The 26827-nt window shown below is 37.8% G+C and overlaps 2 long non-coding RNA genes across 2 annotated transcripts in view; one reads left to right on the top strand and one right to left on the bottom strand.

Moving 5' to 3' along the window:
• Window positions 1-26827, bottom strand: part of LOC113458588 (uncharacterized) — a 183106-nt gene that overhangs the window by 79279 nt on the left and 77000 nt on the right. The gene's annotated exons all lie outside the window — the stretch shown is intronic.
• Window positions 12224-18164, top strand: LOC141728863 (uncharacterized). The gene is made up of 3 exons (XR_012580115.1): window positions 12224-12543; window positions 16158-16273; window positions 17055-18164. It is a non-coding gene; the product is annotated as an uncharacterized LOC141728863 (long non-coding RNA).

The raw sequence follows: 26827 nt of genomic DNA, 5'->3' as shown, positions 1-26827 counted from the left end.
AAATATACAAAATAAGTTAAAGAAGATTTGAACATGTAAAGAGATTTATTTTTCAGTTTATTAAAATATTGAACTCTTTACATTAATCTGAGTTGAACGTCTACACTTTTGTTAATACACTGTGGAAAATAGTGCTGCAGTTTCCAGAGTTATTGCTATTTTAGGAGACAGTGAGAGCTGAGTGTCCTCAATAACTCTCAAGATAAGTCCTTTAAAGTAGTTATTTGAGACATGAGGTTCATGAGGTTTCTATGGAGATGACTCTTTTTGTGTAGGTGTATCAAAATAAGCATTTGCATCAAAGGAGTATTCTGGAAAATGGTTGTTACAATTTTGTGTTTTCAATCCACAGCTTGTCACGCCATATAATACATTATCCCTGATCTAAATATTGAAGCCAAAAAGACTAGCAGGATTCCACCACCTATGCAAATCAGATAATAAGAATAAATCCCATTTTATCAAATCCTGCCTTACTACAGCACGTCCTTCACTCTGCTTACATCCCAGATGACAATCCACAGGACAACTGCTGGCTCTTCTCTACCTTGATCTGAGGTCCTTCCTGCCTGCTTTCCACAGTTTCCCTTCACATGTACCACACAACACTTGAACTTGCTCAAAAATGTGCTGCTTGCTGGGACCAGCACGCCTAGCCTGTGAAAATTTTGATAATTTCCCTAAGTCCTGCCTATCATGGAAAACCTTCCAGTATTGCTGGGACTTTGAAACTGAGCCAAATGTCTAGGGGTGCCTGGCACCCTGTGCCTACCAGCTGGGGTGAGAGCATGGATGTCCCTCAGCATCCCCCACAGCTTGCAGGATCCCAGACTGTGAGGATCCATTTCCCTGGTATAAGCCCCAATTACAAAACTGCAGGGAGGCCTGGGCAGACATCCCACCGAGCTGAACTGTCACAGGGATGAGGAAGAGTGGCAAGTGGGACACCCTAACAGGGCTGCAGTGCCTGGGGGACCCTGCAGTGTGGCCAATGCCCTCCAGCACCAGGCAAGGTTGAATGTGGAGCTCAGAGAGATGCCTTTGTGTCCATTAGCAGTGAGTTCAGATGCTCCTCCCTCACAGAGATCCCCTGTGCTTTTTCTGATTGCTTCTTTGCCTCTTTTGCTTTGCACTATACATTAGAATATATTCATTATATATTTTGACTGCTAATTAGTAATCCATTTTTTCTACAGATATATAACCTTATTTTCTTTATATTATCTATCATACAGTCTAGATACTGTGCATGCCATTTTAAGTTAATAAATTAGACTCCTGCAATTATTCTTCACAGAATCCAGTGATAGTATTAATAATTCCTTCAAATTGTTCTTCCAGACAATGTAATTTCACTGAAAGATTCTCTGTTCCTTTTCCTGCTATGGAGCTCACATCTCTGCTAGAGTCTAATTTGAAAATTTCCTCTGCTTCTGAATGCCTGCAAAAGTCTTTCTTTGGGGTGGTGTAACATGGATGGAGGCACACTTGGGACTGAGGCATCTACTGGTTAAGCCTTCAGAGTCCATCCAGAAACTTAAATATTTGAACAACTATCTTCATTAAGGGCAAGGGGTAACACCCCTTTGTTTTTCAGAAAAGAAAATGTTTTCAGTCTGCACTGTTTTTCTAAGCCCTATTAACCATTGCTTCCTAGTCAAGTTAGATAGCCTGCAGACTAAAGTTCAAGAATGAGTATTTGTTGAATCCATGAATACCCTAGGGTATTGATTTGCTGTCAACAGATACTGAAAACCAGAAAAGCGTTTTACTTTTAAAAATCCCATGTTTTTAATAATTTGCTATACCTTTAGATGCCCTCCCTCAGTTAAAAATTAACCACTGTAGTTAACAAATCTTTATCAGCTAGCAGCAAGTTCACTTTGCTGATTCTCCAAATATTCAAATAGAATGACATCTGATCCACAGCAATTTCAGCTCATGTGATTACAGACATCTACCAGATCAGATAGGTTCAGCTTTCACTGTTCACTGCCATTTGGCTAAGAGTTACCCTTGACCCACATTTTTCATCTGCTTACCTAGAAAAGAAATGTAAAAAGATCACAGTAGAAATTCAAATGAGTACTACATACCTGTGATTCAATGCATACATCAGACTTTGCAACCTAGTAAAAGATGAAAAATCCATATGTCAACACCTAAAATTTAAAGCAATGCTCTAAATATTTCACAAATACACAGATGCCATAGTAAAGATAATCCAAAGAGCACTAAGAGAAGTAGTTAATGAAATATTCAATGAGAACATGTTGTACATTTTACTGGAAGAAATTACATTGTCTGGAAGAACAATTTGAAGGAATTATTAATACTATCACTGGATTCTGTGAAGAATAATTGCAGGAGTCTAATTTTATTAACTTAAAATGGCATGCACAGTATCTAGACTGTATGATAGATAATATAAAGAAAATAATGTTATATATATGTAGAAAAAATGGATTACTAATTAGCAGTCAAAAATATAATGTGTATAATATAAGGTTACTTGATTTTTTTTTTTAAGGTGCTTGAATTTTTTTTTTTGATGGCAAAGGTTTTTTTGATTTTACAGTAATCATTAAATTAAGTTACACAGCAATATATGGAGTCCTTGTTTCTTTCATATACCCAATCAGACCTGTAGAGATTATTACAATAGCTATAACATGTTTTCCAGTGTGAAATAAATAAGCTTTATGAGTCACATTATTTCATCTCTCTATGTGGGGATTTATGCACATCCTTCCCAGCACCATTAAAAGAGATAAGACTTATGTATGCAAATCCTAAGATAGCACAGGGAGACTAAAACAGTAAATTTTGCAGAATAGCTATTAGCCTGAAATTATAGGGAAAACACAAAAGGCACTCTCTTGTAAAAAATCTAGGATTCTGGGCTTGATCTTTATGCCCAGAGTACAACAAATGTAAGAAAGTATAAACTGTAAGATTAAGATGCAAGGAGTAGAACAGAGAATGTTTCTTGCTGTGCTCTCTGTCAGGGGCAGGTGACAGCGCGCACTGCGGATGTGAGCCGAGAGCAGCACGCGTGGAGGTGTGCTCAGAGTGGGAACAGAGAGCTATATTCGGGTGCTGTGTCATAGGTACCTGATGTGGGAGTTGGAATTGCTCTGAGATTTAAGGTCAGGAGGGTGAGGAGTGATCCAAGCTCAGCCTGGCATATCCTCATGTCCTGCAGGAGCCAGGTGAGGGCACAGGTGTAGCAGCATTAGGCAGCCCTGTCCCTCATAAACTGCAGGATATGGTTTCGGTCTATGGAGAGCAAAGTTTTAGAAACATTTTAGAGTTGTAGACATAAATGGGTTAAGCACCCACATCTTTGTAGAGATTTTTCCCCAGAGCGGTTCATGAAGCTCAGGACTCCCACTGTCACCCTGGGTTTGGGCACATGTCACTTTACTTGTGCAGTCTCTGCTGCTTTGCCAATTCCGACTTATGGGTGACCAGTTAGCAGTATACCTCTTTTTTCTTCTTTTTCTCCCTCTGGGGTTGAGCAGGTACTGAGATCCTATACCTCATTTTTATTTTTAGAGTAGCTTTTTGTCCAAGATCTCACCTTGCCTGTGACTTAAACTGTGCATGCCATATCTTTTTGTGTGTGTCTTAGGTATTTCCAAAAGGTGATGTGACACGTGGAACTGTTACACAAGGCTGAATAGATATTGCACGTGTCTTTCTGGATCACAAATTAGTAGCTGCTGCCAGAAAGCATCTCTGACACCTTCTGCTGTATTAGTCATGGTTTCATGCAATTAATGTAAATAATGTTGATTTTTGTACATCATGTAATTACAGCACATTTTTAATCATCCCATCTGGAGAGATATTGAATATGAAAAAAACATATGGTGACTTTGTTTTGTTGATCAACCAAATAATTTTAAACAATATATAATGTTTAGAAAACCTGTGGTTTAGGGAGGATGTAGCTGGTTTCATTGAAGTTCCTTTTCTGCTCATGAAAACTCAGGAAACATGATAACTCTACTAGATTTTCTGTCATTGGTAAAATAATGAGTCTTACAGTAGACTACAGAGCCCATCAACAGGTACTAGAGCTCAGTTTTACTGGGAATGGTACAAACAGGTGATGAAAGTTCTTATTCCTGAAAACCTAAATATATTTTCTAATATGAACACAGCCATGTGAATTAACTAACAGTTTTAGCAGCTTTTCATCGTTCTAGTATATAAAATCAATTAATATTTCTTTAAAAAGTAATATTATTTGGCAAGAGACAATGGTCCTTCCAGTTTTCCTTTAGCAAGAATAATTTCTAAGATCAGATAATACCTTCTTCCCTACTGCTTTTGCTAATGGAGAAAGCTCCTTCTGTCATTTTGAGCTATGAAATTTAATTGCCCAGAAGAGCTGATACTTATTTTCAACAAGTGCTGAACAAACTCTTTAAAATGCTATAATTGCACAGACAGGAATCCTTAATTTAATGTACACCTTGTGGCATTAAAATGTTTATGTGAGGGAGATAAAGAGCTCACGGGCCTTCTAAAGCATCTTCTTCTGGGGAGGGACTCACCTTCATTCTGCTCTCGCTTATATTTATTATAGACAGAAATAAAGTACATAATTTGCATGAATTTTTTCTCTTTTGCACAGGTAGCAGGGAGAGGCTGTTTCAGCTCTCCCTTTCGTGCATGGCATTTTTTGAGAGCCTGAGCACCTGAATGTCACATCTCATGTTGGGAGTCACTGTGTTGAGTTTGTTTGTGTGACAAGCACAACATACATTCTCCCCAGAAATATTTTTATCTTATAATTTTTAGTTCATGTACAAATTTTTCCTCTGAAAGGAAAGACCTTTGGATAAGGGAGGGAAAGGTGTTGGAGGTAGGTAAATATAAAATTAGAAAGATGGTCTTTACCTCAGTTAAAAAAGTTTTGCTGAGCTGAAAATTAAATATTTCAGTTTCCGACTCTGCCATTACCACCTACCAAATATTTTTTTGTCTTTCACAACTTCTTCTGCTTAAACAAAACCTCTTATCCTACATGAGGGAAAAGATTATCTTATGACCTATGTCACAAATAAGATAACTAAGCCTCTGCTTAAAGCACGCTGTCAAAACAAGGAAGAGATTGTCAGCGCTGCTCTGCTTTTCAGGGCACTGATGAGTGTGCACACATTCTGCTGGCTCAGCTCCACTCGAAAGTGGGGAAGGCATCTCCTGAAATATGTTTGTGGTCCTGTAAATATTTCTTCATAGAGGCCCTAGACTTTATTAAATTTGTTAGCTTGCGTGTTTGAAAGAATTGACCTAGACTAAAACATCTAGGGGTGCCTAATTATTTGAAAGAATATAGAAACATTTGTGCCAGCATCTGGTATCTCTGTTCCTCTAAACAACTGGGTTCTCAAGTGCTTGTACTCACACTGAGAACAAACATATTTCCTCTATGATTTGGCATCTCCTCAGAGCATCTTGTAATGTTCTGAGGACATCCCTAGAAAGCTCTTTTCCTGAATTAGAAAGGAAACAGCAATTCAGGGTTACTGAACATGCAAAGCTTGTACCCACTTGTGGTAGAGAACATATTACAGAATGTTTTTTCTGTTTTAAACTTGGCTCAATTTTTATGCAATTCTTTAATGTAACTTTATGGGTTTTATATGGGTGTCTAACACTTTTTGTTTGATTTTTTTTTTTTAATTTTCTTTCCTCTTTATTAACTGCTGGTTAATAAATAAGTAAACTCATGATTCTCCTAGCCTCAGCCTTGAAATGCCAATGTACATTTCAGGTGGATATTATTGTAATCAAATGATTGATGCTGGATAAGAGCTGGAATATAATTTAAACAAAATACTGCATATGTTAAAAATCTTCAACTAATTTGTCAGCTTGAGTTCAAACATGGTTCCAGGTCATATTTAGAAAATCACCTCTAGCAAAAGTAGGGGCAAAGCCGACCTCCAGTTTTTGCAGGAAGTCTTCCCAGTAAGAAGGAATCCCCTTTATTCTGTCCAGGAACCAGCAGCTTCATTTGTCTCCTCTGGTAGAGGCAAATGACTCCAAAAGTACAAATATATTGGCAATTTCTGCAGTGTTGCAGAAGTCGTGGCACTTTGCTTTGTTGCCTGCCTGCAGGATAGCAGAGGGAGCAGCTCAGGAGAGCTGAGATGCCACACAAGACCCCTGTGAGTGTCTGGGGTCTGTGGGCAGCAGGGCCCAGGTTGAAGGCATCAAGACCATTAAATTGCCCATAGCCTCATGCCTGACAGAGACCTAGTTTATGCCTGGAAGGATTTCTGCTTGCTTTCAGGCAGTGTATTTTGAAGGGGTAGATGGCAGCAGCTTTCAGTGGTCACTCCTGGCCTACTTTATCTTCCAAACATGGGGTAAAAAGAGAGGTTAAAGACTGCATAACCCTTCAGTTCCTACATAAATCCTATTTTGCAATAGAACTAAAGCCATAACATAAAAGATAAGGTGGGCTTATTTACATTGTAAGGGTGTGAGACTGAGGTCCCCTCTAGGGGCTCATTCCAAGCTCTGAGTTCTGGGCAGCTGAGTTTGTTGGATAACTATGTCATCATCAGCTGAGTTTTGGTATTTTGTTTTCCAGAATTACTTGTGCAATAATAATGAGCCCAGTAGTAATCTTTGCAAAATCCCTTCTCATTGCCTTCTATATTGAAGTAGAATGAAAACAGATTGGCAGCAGACATCTAGAAAATTAGATATTAACTTTCAAAAGTGCATGCTAGTTTGCCCTGTAATAGCTGGGAAGCAAGAACATTGTGTTTCAGCACTGAACCTTTTTGTGGAATCAAAATATTCTCTCACTATAGCCTGGTTCACATCTGCTGTGGGCTTTAATGTTGTTAACAATACTTGTGATTGCAGTAATAGAAATGTAGTCAGGGAAAAGAAAGGGAAAAACCCTCTTATTTTTATTCAGAACTCTAACAATGCAGTTAATCCTACTGCAATTACCGGAGAAAAAAGAAAGGAACAAATGTGAGAAAAGAAATTAATGTGAAAAAACCCATTCCTCTCCGTTTAATTAATATTAAGGATGTAAAATAAGCCCACATAAGGAAAGAAGCGCACAACTGTGACAGAAAATTTGGATCAAAATCAGGATCTTGATAAAGAGTGTTATTATAGAAATAATGTAGCTGACCACAGAGAAAGCCAAAGGGAAAAAACACTCCCTTAGACTATAAGGAGTTTTAGGGCAAATCAGAGATCTGAGGCTGTTAATAAAGTGACAATGGGTTTCAGGTGAGAAGTAGCAGGGTCACTGAAAGGGAAGTTGCATCATAGCAGGGTTGTTACTCTGCCCCATGCCTGGGAGTACAGACATTTCTGCAGACTGAGTGGTGCTGATGGGGCAGAGGAGCTCTAGCCTCTTTGCTTTCTTCTTTCCAACAGACCTTACAGGAGAGCATAAATAATTTCTCTTTAAATGAGTAAAATAGAAGGTATGCCCGGTCTCCCTGTTTTCAGCTAAGGGATACTTGTCATTTTATCCCATTTTTTAAATTTTTCTTTGAGCATTTTGCTAGGCTCCTCTTTTCCTTTCACTGCTGCTTGACATGAAACTTCACTGGCCATTTTCTGCTTTTATCATCTGTGGCTTGCACTCCTCATCTCAGGAACTTAAATATGAATTTTCATTCCTAGATTTGTTCCTTCCTGTAACTCTTGTCATGAGAAAACCCATCCATCCTGCTTTCTAAAGTCTCTTATTATTCATTATGTCCCCCTTTTTTCCTGGCTGTTGGTGTCTCTAGATGCCCTGAACAGATTTCCTCTCCCTTTAGTTATTTACACATTAGAATTCTGCACCTGAATTGCTGACCAAGGCTTCCTTTGGCAACTGTTCCCAGGAATAGACATTTGTGCTGTGACTCATCTGACTCATTTTGCATCTCTGCATTGGGAGGAGATGCATTCTGGAAATGTCCATATGTCTTACTGAAAATAAAAGGAAGATATACAAGTAGATTAGGTGAACTTTTTGACATTGTGGCTGTGTAAAATGAGGTGAGATGAATGCCTCTGTAATGTTTGTCTAGAAGGTAAGATAGAGAAAATATATAACAAGAATTTATTTGAAGCTTCTTATAACTAAATCTGAAGTCAATTTCTGTGAATTATTAAGGAACCTAAAAACCTTTACACAATACCTGATTTTTATTGCAAAAATAAGTATGCTATTTTCAGACTATTAAATAATACCAAGAATGATTCAAAAGCATGCCTTTCTTATATGTTGGTTTGTCTCCTACTGCCTATAAAATATATGCTTTTAATCATAATGACTGAGAAAAATTGAGATTTAACAGTACCTTTATTGTATAATGTCAAAGAATATGTAGATATAGGAACTTAATCCATACATTATGAAACTATCTCCAGTGCTGTGAAATAGGCTTTTGAAATTATGAGCTGCATGAAAACTGCCTTTGGATATTCTTTTTGATATATACAAGTATTTTACAACACATCTTTTTGTTTGTTAAGTTACAGTCTTTTATAATAAGAGTATAGGGTTTTAAGTCAGTCACCTAAATCAAATATGTCAAAATATAGGGCTACATCATTGCTCACAGCACATCAGGACACAGGATAATGGATTTTACATGGCACAGTGATGTTTTACAGTTTCCCAAATCACCTGCAGTATAACACTGCTGGCTTTATAGATATGTTGATCATCTGAGTTTTGGGTGGTTTTGCAAGCCCTGAGCTGCACAATTGCCAAACTACAAATGCATTTCCCTGCCTTTTCCAAGGAGCCTCTCCCTGCCACTGCGGGTTCTTTGGGTTTGCTCCCTGGCAAGGCCATGCTGAGATCTCGCTGCTTTACCCCAGTTCACCTCACTGAAAAGATCATTGTCTGGCTCATCCATTTGACTCAACTCCCTTTTATTTCTTTCAGTGGCTTATGCTTCACTGGTGCATCTAATCAGTGCCTTGCCTGGAGGACTGCACAGAGCTCACCCCTTTCCTGTGTGACTATTCTTTCCTGCTGCTCCGTCGTCCCTATCCCTGTTGCTGCACCAGTGGCTCCATATCCATTTTTCTCTTCATTAATTTTTCTGTCTTCTGTTTGTACTACCTCCCAAGCAAATCACTTCACCTGGGACTCCTCTCCTATGTGGCCTTCAGCTTCCACCATCTGCAAATTGCTTCTTAAAACAGTTTTTTTTCAATACAACTACAAATGCAACCAAAATTCAACCAATTAAAAATTTCTGTATAGAAGTATAAATACAGGCATATCTCACTTTTACAATATGGAAAAAAATCAAGTTCTGAAATATATCTCTGACATTTTTCCCTTTCTTACTCTCTCTCTCTCTATATATATATATAGTATATATATACATATATATAGTAATATATATATATAGTAAAATATAGTAAGATATATAGTAAGATATATATATATCTTACTACATATTTTCCCCTCTAATGATAAGTATTTGCAAAATGTATGTACAAAACCTATCACAACTTGTGTGTTACAGTAGCAAAATGTTAAAAATAAAAACTATAAACATTAATGATGGTTACGGCACAATATTTGCAACAGCACTGTATGCAGAAACCATATGTATGCAGATGTTTTTGAAGGGTGTTGTCTTTTTATTTTTTATCTTGAATGCTTCTATGAATCCTGTTATCATTTCATCTCCCGGTTATAATTCATAAATTATAGAATATTTCTAACTTCAATCCAGCACAAATATGTGCTATTCTTCTCATTTAAGACAGAGAACTAGGGAAGAGAGAAAAAAAAAGACACAATAAAGAATACTGACATACAAAGCAGAGCACAATTAAGAAGTCTAAATTATTAAAAGAAAACTTGAATGAACATTTGATAAACTTTACTCACAATAAACATCATTGTAACTATCTGCACATGCAGCTCTAAGTCAAAAAAAACAAAAATAAGGACTATTTCTAGATTTATATCTCAGAATTTAATGCACAATATCTGATAAAACATAAGAGTTACCCAAAATCCACCATGCAACGGTGGACACAGAAAATTCAAATTTCATGTCCTTGTAAGCGTGAAAAAACACAATAACAGTAATCAACAAACATGCAAAAATTCTCATCCTACTTGTGTAATATGGACCACTAAAGAATAGCATTGTGTTAAACTGAGAAAAATAATTAAAATGAATACTCTAGTTAAAAGGCTAGAGTATTAGAGACTTGGAAAACATGCACTACTCATAAAAATCCCTTCTAAAAGGACAATATTCTTCAATTTTTCTTCCCTAAACTAGTGATTGAACAGCAGAGGACAGGGGATTATATGAAGAACAGAAAAAGCCTTCCCTCAGAAATTGAATAAATCTTTTTCCAAAGAGAAAAAAAATAAAGAAAATAAAGAAAAAAAAAATAAAGAAAAAAGAAAAAAATAAAAAGGAAATGGGGGGGAAAAAGGTGGGGAGTAAGAGGAAGCATTTAAAACAATTTAGAAGCAAAAGAGTCTATTAAAGAAAGGGTTCATTAGTGAATAAGACTGTGGTAAAGAATGACTAGCACAAGCCTATACACTATACACTACTTTTTTTTCCTTTTTCTTGCTTTACAGTCATTATGGGAAAGATTAAGGAACTGCCTATCCTGCAGATTTTCTCTACAGGTAAAAATCTGAGCACTGGATCATGGTGAACTGGAAAGGGTCCATGGGACTGATACCTTGCAATTTGACACCAAAATAATAGAAAATGGCAAATGGGCAATCAGCCATCAAAAAGGGCTCTTCCTTGCTCTAGCAGGCCAGTAGGTCAGATGTGATTATCAGAAAAATTGGTAGAAATTATAACTACAAATAATTAGTAGACAAAAGGGTAAATGAAATATATTGATCTAGAATCAGAACAACTTTTGTAGAAAAAAGCCATACTTTGCAAAACTATGGCAATCCTCTGAAGAGGACAAGGATTATTTGGATAATGCTGATTTAAACTTACTAACTTAACTTTTTAAAAATATATAAACAACAACATTAATGAAATGGAATTTTCATAGGGTAAAGGGGTAAACACACTTTCAAACTACTAGGTGAAAAGATAGGAATCAAAGGGTAGGGAGAACAATAATTTTTCACAGCAAAGAACTTGCAGCACTATTCAGCACTCCAGGGATTTGAATACAAAAACATTGTGCAAAGGTGGTGAGCTGACAGGTAATTTTATGTGTAATGAAACAGAATTAATCGGGATAGTAAAAGCATAAGCTGGATGTGAGGAGTGATAGATCAGTCTCACGATACTGAGCAATGAAATGACAGATGAAATCAATGTCAATAAATGGAAAGTTATACACTGAAAAATAATAACCTTCATTGTTCACTCGCAATGATCTACTCGCAATTAGCTATTTCTGCTCTTGGAGGCAGCAGTAAAGACCCTGAAAACATCAGTGAAATGTTTGGTTGCTGAGCCTTCAGCAAGAAAAAAGTAACAAAGTAGGAATTATTGGGAAAACAATGAGGACTCAAGATTTTCAATATTTAGAGTGATCACAGAACTGTGTTTATCATACACACAGCTGGCAGATGACTTGGAGAGAGTCTCCAGGTAGAAGATCACTTCTCAGGGCTTGTTTAAGGTCCAAAGTCAATGTGGACTGAGGAGCAGACATACAGCTTGCCTGGGCTCATGTGTTCCTCTCTGGACATCATTTGCTGGAGACTTTTGTCTCTCCAGCCTTCTTTATAATTGCCCAGGTGTCACCTACCTCTACTTGCTATTTCTCCAGTAAGATTTTTTTTTCCATGAGCCCACTTCTCTTATAGCATTGTTGATTATTATATTATTATGAAGAGTAAAAAAAAGTAAAAAAAAAAAAGAAGAAAAAAATTAAATATACATCCATTGTATTTTTCACTGCAATCAGATGATTTCACTGACACTCATTTGTTCTAAAAACCCCAAAACTAAATCAGGACAAGAAGCTCCATCTTAAAAAAAAATTATACAAAAATGTTAACCTTTAACTATATGTTTATTTTTCTGGGAAGCAAGAACATTGTTAAAATTATATTGATGCAAATGATTTGTCAGGAACTGGTCATATGATGAAGTTATACTAGCAACTAGAAAGGAAGCAAGTATCAGAAGTGAGATTATAATAGTGAGTTAGATAATTGTGTAACAATGTGCAACAATCAATTATGAGAGCAATCATCTGAGTACATATTGAACTGAACAAGACCACTCCCCATAAGAAATTATTAAGATGTTTTAATTATAACATAAATAAAAATGTGGCACAAAGTGTTTGGGCATGCTTTTAGCAGAGAGGAGACAAGCTGAGATAAGAAAGGAATCAGAAGAATTTTGTCTAAGGACAAGAAGAATTATTCTTAGACTCTAAAGTTATACATGTGATTAGGGCTACATTGTTAAAATAACACAAAGTGTTTCATAAGTCTACATTGTGGTATTGCTGTTACACAAATTGTATCCGTGACTCCGGGGAAATCTAAGCATTTGACCTTGACACGTAACACAGGTATGACCCAGTGATCTAATTAATACCTCTAATCAAGTAAATTCATTTGTAGCTAAACATTGCATCCTCATCCACGCTCAGGAAGGTTTATCTTCCTCAGTGTAAAATAATAATAATAATAATAATAATAATAATAATAATAATAATAATAATAATAATAATAATAATAATAATAAAGCCAGTGTGATCCTCACATGCATGAGTGTGGATCTGACACAGAAGTGGGTGCTTTCCTGAGGCTTACTCCAGCCCCAAGGCTCTGGGGCTCTGTCCAAGCCATGTGCCTTCTCAGAGCAGTATGGAATTGATATGCCTGGATATGTACATTGGTAAAAGAAGCACCTTCTATTTTTTTTTCTATTTTGTAAAATCTTTTTGCCATTCTTTTGAATTGGGGATTTACTGTGAATAGTCCATGTTTGAATTATGTTGCTTGGCCAAGTCAGTCTTATAAAGCACATAAAGCTACTTCTAATTCAATATTGTGTGAGGTGTTTTCAGAGGAAAGAAACATTGTTACTTAGCTGTTCCTTTTCTACAAATGTGGAAAAGGAAAAGAAGACTACCATTAGGAAAGGTAGTCTCACAAGGTAGCCTCAGTATTGCTATGAACACGTCTGCAGAAAATTGTTTTTAGAAAAAATCAAATATCTCTTCACCAAAAGTCTGCATGGATGTGTAACTGTTCAACACCCCTGAATAGATGTTGTGAAGACTTGACAGGCACTTAACAGAGACTGGATGGTCATGGCCAGTTGAGTTTTAAATCTGGTGGTCTGGGAGGATGAAGGATGTGATAGTGTGGGCTGTTTACTGTTCATTCCTGGGAAGCCGAGTGCTCAGGTGGCTAATCTCAGCCATGTCCCTTGTGGCAGCTCTCACTCTTACAGAGGTCACTCAAATTGTTTTAGTTGACAAAACTATAGCTGCCACAGTGGAAGGGCACCATAACTGTTATATACACTCCACAGAAAATTGTGGCAAGTGCTCACTTGTACCTGATTCTCTGCTTATCCTCTGCTTATAGAGAAAATTATATTCATGAAATGTTTCCTAAGAGAACCCTCAAGGGCATGTCTGCACCAAGCTCTATCTGAAAGCAGAAAGAGTGTGAGAACAATGAAAGGAACAACAATGGTCAGGTCACTGACTAAAGGACTCTGCTATGGAAAGAAAAGTTGAAGCACTTGGTTATGCTTACTCTAGGGAAAAAAATGGTGGGAGGTAGTCATCTTCAAACATATAAAGAAATTTTGCAGAAAATTAAGGGATAAATTCAAATATAAATATTGCCAAGTCTGACACATCTAAGTCAAGAAATAGTAGTCTTAGCTGAAGCAATGTTTAGCATTTTAGGAGCAGTTCACTGGTGTAGGAGGCTACTCAGAAGAGGCATGGGATGTCCATCACCAGGGAGAGACTAGAAAGAATAAAATAACTATTCAGATAGAGCTTATCCTGCCTTTGGGTAGAGAGATGAGCTGGATGACCTCTTGAGGTCCTTTCTGGTATTATTTTCCTTGATCTTATGACCATGGCAGTCTGCCCAGATTGATGCTTTTGGGTGCAAGATCTTTCTAATATTACCCTGATGCATTTCAAGACTGAAATTTTTCCTTCACTGAATTAATGAACCACTTAGGGGTATCTTGGGGGTTCCCATACCAGAGTCCAGTACAGCCTGAAGAACTGCTGTTTAGCTTCAAATAACTGCCTTAGACATCCAAAAGATGATGCACTGTGAGAAGGCTGGGTACAGCTTTTATTGAGAGCACCTTTGTGCTCAGGGGTCAGCTGGGGAGACAGCTCTGTTAACTACTGTCAAACACTGTGGGAAATCACACCAAGTGACACTTCTCTGTCCCAGGCAGCACACATTCTTTCCACAGCCCAGTGCATGTGACCACTTGGTTCCATCTGTGGCAGCCAGCAGTGCAGGGGGGTGCAAACAGCTGCCATAGCTGTCCTCAGAGTCCCTTTTTAGCTCTTCTCTCTGGGCTTGTGCTGCAGGGCTGCACACCTATGTGCTGAGTGCTGGTGACACATGACACTCTGCTTGCAGGCCACAATCTGCTGTTCTCTATTATAGAGGTTGGCTTTCCAGCCTCGCCACTTTTCCTTTGATAAGCAACTGGCACGGCTGTGCTATTTCTGACCGACAGGGAATTCCTAGGAAATACTGCAAACGCTCTGGTGATACTGCCTAGTGTCAGCTGAAGTGTGTGAGAGGTTCAGTTGCCTTTCTGGGGAGAAAAAATTGGCTCATGTTAAATCCAGAAGGCATGTCAGCCCTTCTTAATTTGGTATAACTGCAGAAATCCAGTGATGGATGAAACACATGCTACACACATAGCTAATGTGCAAGAAAAGCTGTGGATTTGGGAGCTGCATGAGATCCTTAAACCATAACTGGGGAGTAGAGAGATCTGCAGGGCCACCATTTCCTCAAATTCCCACTGCAAAATCATCCTTTCATTTAATGCCATGCACGAGCTCTGGCCAGTGACAGTCACCTGTGAGACAGTGATTGGATTGTAGGTGTCTCACTGGCTTTTGGACTAAATCCTTGTGAGCACTTCAGCCACACATTCCGTGCTCCCAGGGTAGGTGGAGCAGCCTGCAGGGCAGGCATTCTTGCCCAGTTGGATGATCTTTAAAGGTACCTTCCAACCCAAAATATTGTATGATTATTTAAGTCTCAACTGTTATGCTCAGCAAAGTTTTCTGCTGCAGCAAAGATCACAGGTTTTCTTGAGATCTGACAGCAGAGTTAGCAATATCCAACCTTGCTCTGCAGTGTTTGGGCCATAAGAAGAATTTAGGAGAAAGAAACTTGGTTTATTTTATTATGGTAAGTTGTCTAACTTATCCAAAGAGGAATTGTGGGAAAGGGAGAAGGAGGAGGATTTCAAAGCACTACTTAATGCAGAACCTGTGATGCCCTAGGGGACTATTCCTGCAAGGAGAGATCTGATAAGAAAAGGGATCTTGAATCATGAGACACCTTGAATCCCTTAGGAAAAACAAGAAGACCCATGTATGAGTCTCTTAAATGTTTCAACAGAGATCTAATAGTGTACCAGTGAAACAACAGTCAGATATCATGAGGAATTTCACAAGGCAAAGCTTTTGTCTTCTGTCTGTAGTTCATTTAAAACTACTGAGTTGTGATTTATTCAGGGGCTGGCTCTTTCCACTGTTAAAAAGACTAAAGTGACTAAAAGTGACACATGAGCTTCTTCCTACTGGAATTAAATTAACCCCAGTGCAGGACTTTAAGATCACGTGTTCTCATTCTTGTTCTGAAATTACTTTTGTTTTCACAGCTCCCTAATGATACTGGCAAATGCCAGTTCAGGCTTTCATGACAGGGCATATAATGTTATGTTCTCTACTCAACAGTTTCCAAAGTTTCTTACCGATCCTAATACATTTGCATGTATGCATCAAACACAAGCCTGCATGTGTCTGTGGAAAAGTGCTAAAGAAATAGAATGGACAGAAGCCAGCATTAATTCTGAAAAGTGAAAATAGATTGAGATGTTCTTAAAATATGATTATCCTCCAAAGTGTACTGATACAAATTTTCAATCATTTTTGATTTCTGCTTTCAGTTACTAGATGAGTTTTCTCCAAAATATGACACCATGCTCCTGGTTGCTGCTTTTCTGTGATGCTCAGCTGGCCTACCTTAATGATGATGAGATGGATTGACAGAAATCTTTTACTGGTATCAACCAGATAGTGTGTCTGCAGAGTAGTGAGGTTTCATAAATGGTTGCAGTGTTTTCCAGAGGGAATTTGCATACTTGATTCTGGCTTTTGCTGAGAAATATATTGGTTGCAATGAAATGTCCTCTCTCTTCAAGGAAATTTTTTTTCCTTTAAGGTTTTAAAAAGGCATTTATACTATGTTCTATTAACAAATTATTATCTTTATAGAATAACTTCTATTTAATACTTTTTGGAAATTTTAATTTCTAATGAAGATAAGCATTGTTTCTTTTTCCTTAGTTTTTTTTAAAGTTCATCTACTTCATAAGATGTTCACATGATGTTCATCACTTCCCTTTATTTCCCTATGTGAGCTCTATTGTAAGATATCCAGTGTTTTGCCTGTAGACAAACAGGCTGGCTGACCCTGTGTCTGTGCAGCTACAGTGCTGAAAAGCAGGGACAACAAACACAAGCATTTTGCTTTGTCTCATATTTAGACAATACAGAGGTCACCACAGACAACACCTGCACAGATTATCAACAAACCCCAAATCCATGTGATGAGGCTCTGGGTTTATCTTTGGTCTAACTTTGATTTAAGAGAAAACAAAAGCCCAGTCTAATTCCCCACCTGGTATAAAGTGACACAGCTCCACTGAATTTGGTTGGCACCAGCTGAGAATGTAATCTTGTGTTTGCTGACTGGAAACTAGATCAAATATCTTATCCAGGCTAAGTGGGGTTAAAATGATTGCATCCATTCTGACCTGAACAGCTGAAGGTGTCTCTTTCAGCTGCAGAAGATTTGATATAAATCAAGGATGAAGCAATGTGCTTCCCAGAGGTTCCAGTTCACACCTGGGGGTGCTGTGGCCTGGCTGCAAATTTTTCATCACTGGATCAGCAACTGCTCAAAACCTTGGGATGAATTCAATATAATTTAGGAAGCTCTGTTTCTGTTGTTTGAAAGCAAGCTGGGCAAACCTCATGTAACTTTTTCATTTGATTACCCTGCTAATAAATTTGAATCTATGCTAACTGAAAACCAGTTTCTGTAGCATAAATACAGAGCCCACATTAAAAAGCCCAAATCTTGCCTGATTTTGATGGTTGCCTCTCTACACTCATTGGATCTGAATATGGGAAAATAGAAAAACTCCCTAAAAATCTACAATATTACAAAATTTCATATAGAAGTAAAAGACAGAAATAGAATTATTCTGAAATAGGTTTAAAAATTAACTCCCTGCTTTCTATTTGGTTTCATTATGTATTATTTTTTATAAGTCAAAGGTTAATTTAATTGCTGTTAGTTACACATACCAACTGTAACAGACTTGGAACTGAGCCTGAATACAGTAGGAATCAGAGGAGTCCCTGAATATCTTCTGTGGCATTAATCTCCAATGCTCCTTACTACTGTTATTAAATCTGGTTGGTAATTAGAAAGAGAATTTTTCCTGAACATCAAAATTTTCTTACAGATAGCCAGAAATGAGTTATGTATGAGAAAGTCTTTCTGCTGCCTTACAGACATATGTCATTGCGCTTTCTATCTGGACATAATATTCTTCCACAGTGAATATTTCTTTCCTTGGAGCACCTGAGTGCAGAGAGAGGTAAGAGGGAAGCTGGCAGATAGGTTAAGGAAGTGACCATCCTAATTTCACTGAGGGCAGCCAGAGACTCCCATTAGGCCCCAGACTTTGTAGCAAAAATACAATAGGTGTCCACAATAAAAGAAGAGATGATATCATTGAATATTTTAAATTTATTACTGCTACTCATAGGTAATCAACCTACAATCTCTTCTGGACAATCTAGAAATAAAGGTTTTGCCACGTATATTGCCAGAACCTGACATATAATGAAACACTTTAAATATTCACTTTAAATGAATAAAATCAGCAGAAATAAAATCATGAAATAAAAATCAGCAGAAGAGCTGACGTTAGATATTGTTTCACTTTCTATTATTTTCTTAAAGGCTTCTTGCACATTCTTGATAAAGTGAAGGTAGCTTTAAAAGAGTTTCAATGGATGCCCATATGATTTTTACACAAAGTTAAAATCAGGTTTATCATTTGGCCATTGGAATATAGGAATAACTTGGGAAATTGATTGTTTATTGGCTATGCATTTATTGCTGCTTCTAACTAATAAGAAAAAATAAAGATTGTAAAGAAGAGGCAAAACTTTATATTTTTAAATTTATTTTAGATAATTATAAAATTATAAAGTTATGTTAGAATAAGAACTTCTTTGTATTTGGCATTGTAAAAAGTAAGAGACTAAAATGTAAACTTTTATGCTAGAATTATAAGACAATAAACTTCTCTGATACCTCTGGTTGCACAAATTCTATAATGTTATTGGTTACTTTACGAGCAAGTACTACAATTGTCCCAGCAAATTGCAGTTTACAAACCATTTTCCTACTTAGTTTTATAAAGTAACATTTTTGCAAGCAGTTTTAATCCACTGGGCATCCCTGCTTGGGATTATTTGTCCATTAAGTAACACATTACTCCTGCCAGCCCACAGGCTTGACTGGAACCAGTGGTGTTTGTTAACCCTTGGCCTTTGGTTGTTTAAAACCTCTTTAGCTTTGTGTTGTTTGGAAGTTCAGCATGAACTGACCTCCTATTCTAAATCAGCTAAGCAAACAGGAACAAATTTGACACTTCCCTTAAGAAAAAGAATTAACAACAAAACCAAACGCCAACTAGTAGATATTCTGCTGTTATGTAATGTGCAGCAATTACGTAAATACGGATCTCAACATTTGGTATTTCTATGAGGTAATACCTTACAGTGCACACAGTCTATTCACCACCTCAGAACCATGCTGAGGCACAGTGTGTTCAGCATAAACACAGGTATAAGGACTCACACATACTGCCAGCTGCCAAAAGCTACGGAACCAGAATTAATTTTTTAAAAACATCAATATTATATGATATAAACTCATTGTTTAATCATCACATGCAAAGGAAAACCAATTCAAATTTTCTGTGGATATTTTATTCTGCAACAGAACAAAATGCAGAGAAATGTGGGCTGAGAGAGATGTGCCCAAAAGAGGAGCTTCTAGGGCTGCCTCAACATTTTACTGAGCCAGAACTGGAAAATTGCCCTTACAGAAGGTGAAGGTATGTTGTTTCATTAAAACATGCAGCATGTTTTCAAACTATTCTGTATTACATTACAGAACATCAGCAATTATGTTGTATGACATTTTATACAAACATCATAAGCTGCAGACCCTCCCAAGATAATTTGCAGTCTATATTAATAATAAAAGTAGTAGAAAACACTTCATTCTCCCACTTGAGTAATACATAAGATCTTTGAGAGATTTTTGGACTCTCTCTGTTCCATCCAAATCACTGTTTACTTTTTTGTCATTCCTTTTATCTGCAAATCACTTCCCTTTCCTGATACCATGCATTGACCAAAACATTCATCTTGCCTCTCTCTGCTACAGTTCCCACTGCCTACACTGCTCATTTCTAATTGTTCTTAATATCAATGCCCTCATTTCTTGCCTTTCCTCTGCCTGGCAACAGACCCCCACTTTTACCACTGTTGATCTAATTACTTTTTCTAGATTGGCATTTAGTGGAAATATTCATGTCTTTAGCGGGATCAATTACCTGCACACCTCAGAGAGCAGTGCGACTGCTTGAGGGGAGAACAATTAGTAGCTTATATAAATAGACAACTTCTGAAGTGATTAAAGTGATAGGTAAAACTGTCACACTAAGTGAAGGCCTTTGAGGAAAAGAAAAGAAAAGAAAAGAAAAGAAAAGAAAAGAAAAGAAAAGAAAAGAAAAGAAAAGAAAAGAAAAGAAAAGAAAAGAAAAGAAAAGAAAAGAAAAGAAAAGAAAAGAAAAGAAAAGAAAAGAAAAAGAAAAGAAAAGAAAAGAAAGAGAAAAGAAAAAGAAACAACAACAAAAAACCAAAACAAAACAACCCAAAAACCTCAGCCAAAAGCATTGTACTTAGCAAAACTGATATTGAAACTCAAGGACTAAGCAGATTTACTATGCCACAGTAACTACATACTGCTTATTTATGCTATTGAATGAGTAGAATGTCCTTTTCATGACGATTTGGAGTGGAACAATTCAGAGGAAATCCCCAAGTGAGACAATGATTCATCAGCGGTGAGTCAGTCAGGATTTGTCCCTTGAAGTCAGCGCTAGGCCAGTGCCAGGCAGATGGCTTGTGTGGTAAAAAGCCAAGCTGCAGTCCCAAACTCTTCAAGCAATTAAAGATGCCAAAGCAATTTTTTTAAGAACAAGGATTTCACTATTTCACTCCAGTCATGTTTTATCATTGTCATGTTTTCATGTTTTTTCAGGATCTTCAATTCAATAAAACGTGGGTTTTTGTAAAGGACAAAATTATTAATACTTTTAAAAATATTGTTTAAAAGCTGGATGCAAACAGCTGAAAAGCATAGAGACACTTGGTGGCTGAACTAAATGTCTAGGATTCTCATTTGGGCTTGGCTTCCACTGACCATCAGAGATACCTATGGATGAAGCAGCATCAACCTAGCACGTTAGAGAGGATCTGCAAACAGAGACTACAACAGCAGAACATGTCAGTCCCTGTGACAGGAATCACATTGAGGTGGTGAGGCGTTTGCATGGAGAAAACAGGTCACTGCAGCATATTTTGATTGAAAATCTCACAGTTTTGTGGAACAATGTCTGTACAGTTTCCAGTGACTGCAGCAGAAATGGAAAACCTTCTTCCCCCATTAACCTGGATAATCCAGCTTGGTATTCAAAACATGGGGCTGCCTCTAGGAGGAAAACTCATGGTTCAGGGACAAAATATCTGTTTATTTCTTGTGTGCCAATTCATCATAGCAAATTTAATTATCTTTAATTTTACTGCTTCAAAAGTGCAAGAGAGAAAATTTCCCAGCATCTCATTCCCAAAAGATGAATTTAATTTCTCAGATCTGGTGTTCTGTGATAGCAAAGCAGTCATAACTATGACATGTGATGAGTTCTTATTCAGACCCCTGAATAACTAAACAATATCAATAACATCTGTCCTCTCTTTTATCTCCTTAAGTTTAGGTGGCTTTCTCGTCTTCTAATTGCAAAAATATTTTGAATGCACATGTATAGCTAAGAAGAAATTTAAGGCAAAGCTTGTACATGAATTGGTCAGCTAGGCTCTGCCCTTTGTCAAAATGAGGAAAGATGTATGTGAAGTCTTGGCCAGTTCTTCCAAAACCTTTATGACACTGCTAAACCATGGGGCTTTCACACACTAGGTTGTATTTTCTTCAGTGGTTTCCAGCTCTGACAAAGTTGTAATAAGAGAGCAGGAGATGTGAGACACCAGCAAACATCAATGCTAATGTTATTCAGGGAGGCAGGTACTTCCAGCCCTAGCCAATGCTCACTCAAGCACTGTCAGCCACTCTAAACTATTGCTCTGCATTTGTACTGGGAACAGTGAGCCTGCTTGGGGAAGAGATAGCAGGAACAGGCAGTCCTGTGTGCAGAGAGCTGGGTAAACACTGGGAATGGGGAACAGTGAGCCATATTTTCAATTTCCTTTGCTATTCCTTTGCCAAGGAACTATGCTTTTGTCTGACAATTTTAGGGGAAAAAAAGCGTTACCAATATGAAGACAATCATCCCTCATAGGAACAATAAATTCCTACCATTCTTGGCAAATCAGGCCAAGAATCACATTTACTGTAATAATTTTAGTCCATAAAATTGGTTTTAAGAAATTTTTTTTAGGGACATAAGGGTCCAGAATTTGCATCCAAGTGCTCTGCTAAGAGGTGATCAAGAGGTTACTTCCAAAGGATTCTTAAAGGTCAGTTCCCTCTTGGCATGTTGCTCCCAGCTCCACTTTGCAGATGGCTATGCCTGGTGCCACTCTGATTTATTTTGAAGGACTTGAAGTAGAGGCCAAGGTGAAAGTGCCATAGGAGCCCTAAGTCACTTGAGACTGCTCATAACCACTTGTCTGGCTCCATAGGAGCCCTAGCATGGGTGCAGTTGTCCACAGGCTAATTGCAGTCTCCTTGGGGCTGTGAAGGGCTGGCCTAGCCTCTGTTGTATACACCAATTTAAATACATCCTGAACTGAAGTCCTTGCCTACAACACAGAGGTTTTCATGACACTGTCATCTTCTCTTGTTTATCCCTCCATGTCCCTGATGCATCTGGTTGTAAATCAGGATGTTAACATTTAAGGGATAAGAATTTTATTTCTATTTTGTGGTCAAAAGAAACTTAGTGCAGAAATTCTGCTCCTTATATGGATTTAGATAATCGAATAACATATGCTTTTAAATAACTGGAGTAATTTAATTCCTTTTATGAAATCCAGGTCAAGCCTGTGTCATTACAGTTTCCCTTTCCACAATTTCTTATAATAATGCTTTGTTTCCTTCTGTGCTCCAATGAGGCTTATAAAAATGTAAAGGATTTGCTGAATTGGTTGGAAGACAGATGGAAAAAAGAAAACAAATTCATGGATTGCTGTTTATGTATTTCAATGTATTTCAAGTATTTCAATGCTTGATATTTGTCCACGAGTGTTCCATGTGAAATTATGAAAAAAACACTTATATGTGAGTTTAAAGTGAAACAGGTAACAGTTTTTTATTTAAATATTGAAGACTAGAGAAAGACATATTGTAAAAAGGAAACTGCAGTCCCAAATCTGATACATTCCCAAGTTCCAAACCCAACTATTTCCCACATCATTTTTGCTGTATATTATTTTGCTGTATATTTTGATGTATATTACAGTCATGTTGTTACCTACTATGCTCCATGACCAGAACTTGAGAGGTTCTGTATATCTACCTGTTTATCTTCTTCAGGGTAAGACTGCAATGGAGTTCAAAGGGATATCCTCACTTCTTGTGAGGATACCTAAGCTGACTTTAAATGGTTTGAGTTCACAATAAGCAAGTAGTGTAAATTACCTGGATAAATCACAAGGTTAGATATCTTTTCTGAGCTGCTATTGGGAAGCTACAGCCAGCATCTTATCTGAATAGTATAATGCAGAGGCAAAAAAAATTTCCTAGTACGGGACTAAATTGACTTCCCAACAACCTTTATGCACCATAAAATTCTGTGCATCTTAAACTCATGAGGCCACAGATTATATGAAGTACTGTCACAGGCTTTATCCAGTTCCCTGCCTAGAAGTGCCCTCCAGCTTTGATGTTTCCTGCTTTAAAAAATACCTTCTTGCTAAAAACATTGGCCCAATGTATGTATAAATGCTACAGACCAAAACCAACACATCCTCTAAAGACAAAGATAGGAAAGAAAAAAAGCAAGCACATAAGTAATACATACAATATTACAGTGATATACAATGATTCCAACTTGATAGCAAAGTCAGGCACTAAACTCAGATTCTCTGAATTTTATACCTGCTGCCTGTGTGTGCAGGAAGGGAGTTTAATGATAGCCATGAGGGAGGTCTCTATGGTGGTTTATGAATGGAATTTGAGATAAGTACCCCAAGGCAGAGTTTTAGTTCTTCTGAACTGAAAAGGAACATAAGGTATCCAGCTACTGAACAAACACAGTACAAATGGAGAAAGTTTGTAATTAAAGATCAAGAGTCAAAGTTACATGCTGGCCTCCCAAAGCTTTGTTATCTTGTGTGACTCTGCTGGTTCATGTGCACAAGTCCCTGTGAGTGCACTCACACAGCATTTCCGAAATGCATCACGGTGCCTGTGGAATGTGGCTGTTATCTTGGCACTCTCCACATGCTTTCCTGGAGCAGATGTATATCTGCACCTGTCTGCCCTCCCTGTTCATTCCCACCACTGCTTCAAAGGAGCCTGGGGTGCTGCTGTGCCCCTGTGTCCTTGTGCAGCTCCCAGCGGGTGCTGTGGCAGCTCTGCTGCCCTGCATGTGGCCAGGTGGGCTTGAGGTGCAAAGGTGGGGTGTCTCCTTACAGAAACATGGGCACTGCCACGTGGGAATGGCTTTCATCATGAGAAGGAGCTAAACTCGCATGTCAGCTCATCACTTATTAGCAGACTTTGTGTTACTATTCTTTTCTCTCCTTTTTTGCTCACTTTCACAAGTGAGCTGCCTTCTTCTTGAGTATTTTAACTTGGCTTTCACAAACAGGAGTGTGACGGTGGTCACAGGGGTCTTTGGATGAAGGAAGAGATAAGGATCTGACTCCATATTTCAGAAGGCTTGATTTATTATTTTATGATATATATTATATTAAAACTATGCTAAAAGAATAGAAGAAAAGGTTTCATCTCAGAAGGCTAGCTAAGCTAAGAATAGAAAAGAAAAGAAAGATAACGAAGGTTTGTGGCTCGGACACTGTGTCCAAGCCAGCTGGGCTGTGATTGGCCATTAATTCCAAACAACCACATGGGCCAATCACAGATCCACCTGTTGCATTCCACAGCAGCAGATAATCAATGTTTACACTTTGTCCCTGAGGTCTCTCAGCTTCTCAGGAGGAAAAAACCCCAAGGAAGGATTTTCATAAAAAGATGTCTGCAACACAGGAGTTATTGAGTGTGAGCACATGCAACCTATTCTGCACAAATCCCAGGATGCTCCTTACTTTACAGGCAGCCTTATGCTTCAGGAGGGACAGTGCAAGTGAATATGTCAGGAGAGAGAGAGCACCTCAAGGAAATGAAAATACAAGCTGTTAGGACCATTTGATATAAGCTAAAGTTGATCAAAAGGACTGTCTTGCCATGCTGACTGTGTCCTGGTGAAGTGGTCACATAAATGTCACACAAAACCCAACATACAGCTTCCAGGCAGGAATATGATCATTTCCTTGTAGGTAGAGGGCTAGACATGGCTTTTGCTTCCTAAATTTAGAAATCTGGATTTCAGAAGAAAAACCTTTTTAAAGAGAACTAACAGGATTTTGTTATAACATGTAAATAATGATGAAATTTGATCTTGAAATAAAAAAAAAGAAAAAAATATTCTCTGTCACTTTTAGCCCTTTTTCATCTTTTTAATGGTTGTTATTCCAAACTTAAAAGTAATAAAACCCCACAAAAGAGTTAAGCAAAGTGGTTTTGATTCATGTTCTGGTCATATGACCCATACTAAAGCATTTTTAAAATTTCATTTTGTGAAATGGTTCCTAAATTATGGCTTTTTAGTACCAATTTTAGTTTTTAGCTTCCAACTTTTTTTTAAGGAGATCCATTTCAATTTTGAAATTTACTTTTAATCAATTACCTTTTCTCCATTTTTGGTCCAAGGAGACATATGTGGCTGAGGCAACACCCAGAGGATTTGCTTCTTTACCCAAATTTTGAGTACAAAGTGGCTTTTTTACCATTCCTGCACTGAATTGCAAGGCAAAATCAGGTAAGGTAGTTCTTATAGTTCAACTTTTTATCAACATACTTAAAATTACTGTTTTGTGTCATTTGTTGCTGCTTTAGTAGGCTTACTTTGGTAAGCCTGGACTGGGAGAGCCAGACAGTGAACTGTTTTGTACATGGTCTGTCACAAGCCAACAACTCTCCAATATTTCCCGAGTGCTCCTTCCCCATTTTGCCTTCCCAGAAAACTCCTGGATATGCTCCCATAAGGTGGTAGAGAAGGGACTGACAAGGGTGAACCAGAAGTTGAGGTGAAGAGTAGGAAGAGGAAAAGGAGTATGATACCTCAAGAAAAACGTATAAAGCCTTCCCCAGCTTGAATTTATGATGGGGGACAGGGGAAGCCTACAATTCCTAGGAACTCCTAGTTATCCCCTACCAACCACACCTCTATTTTTATTCCCAAGCATTTTGTGGCTTTCCACTTTCACCAAAAAATGCCTGAATTTTCTTTGAGGCTTGTTCCAAAGCCCATGGTATGCTCCTCTGAGCTGAGGTGATGAGAAAAGTGATTTTCCCAATTGGCTAACATATAAGTGAGCAGTAGAAGAATGGAAATTTTGCAAGATGTGTATTGCTGAAATATAAAACTGTTCATAAATGCATGTTCTGTCTTATAAAAAAATTTAATAAAAAGAAAAAAGAAGAAACAGAAACCTCAGGAAGCCACAAAGGCATAAGTGCTGTATCCTAGCCTGTATTCAAGGTACACTTGCTAGCTAACACTCACATACACACAGAGTGTGTATATATGCATATATGTGCATATCATCAGGATCTACTTCTCAGTTGTGCCTATCAAAATGGTGTCTGTGGTGGAAGTGAACCATCTGCTTCACAGCACTTCTTTTTATAAATCTGCAGCCTGGCAGTGTAGCACATGCAGTGTCACTTCAAGCCCTACTCCCCCAGATGAACTCCAATATGTCACTGGGTCGTCCCCTCAGCTCCACGTTGGTTCTGTAAACAGAAACCCTATCTCCCTGCAGTCTGAGTCAGCAGCTGTACTGGAGTGGGACCTATCTTTAAGGCTTGCAGAATGTGTAATCTGATGTCAAAAGAACCACAGAAGGGTATTTGCCACCTGACTCTGGAATGGACAGCAGCCTTTTAATAGGAGTTTCCACAAGTCTGTCCTCATGAGCATAGATTAAACTTCTGCTGCAT

This window comes from Zonotrichia albicollis, chromosome 4, assembly GCF_047830755.1.
Source record: "Zonotrichia albicollis isolate bZonAlb1 chromosome 4, bZonAlb1.hap1, whole genome shotgun sequence".
NCBI lineage: Eukaryota > Metazoa > Chordata > Aves > Passeriformes > Passerellidae > Zonotrichia > Zonotrichia albicollis.
Note: the sequence above shows the minus strand (reverse complement) of the source record. Positions and strands in the feature narration are given on the sequence as shown.